We start from the raw sequence: 263 nt of genomic DNA, 5'->3' as shown, positions 1-263 counted from the left end.
GGGGGGATGTTAGACACCAGGTTTTGGGAAGGAAGCCCCACCGCAGCCGTTGCCCATCTCCGTCCCAGAAGCCCCATCCCTGGAGCAGGCAGCAGATCCCGTATTCTCGAGGGGAAAAAAAGCACATCCAAGGACCCAGGGGAGAGTGGGGGAGAGAAGCGGGGGCCCCACAGCAGGATTATCCCCCACCCTGCACCACACACGTCCCTGAGTACTGGGCAAACTCGAGACACCTTCCCCCAGTCAGTAATTAACAGATCCCT

Source organism: Egretta garzetta, unplaced genomic scaffold (genome assembly GCF_000687185.1).
Source record: "Egretta garzetta isolate BGI_Z169 unplaced genomic scaffold, ASM68718v1 scaffold71, whole genome shotgun sequence".
Lineage (NCBI taxonomy): Eukaryota > Metazoa > Chordata > Aves > Pelecaniformes > Ardeidae > Egretta > Egretta garzetta.
This window is presented reverse-complemented; position numbering follows the sequence as displayed.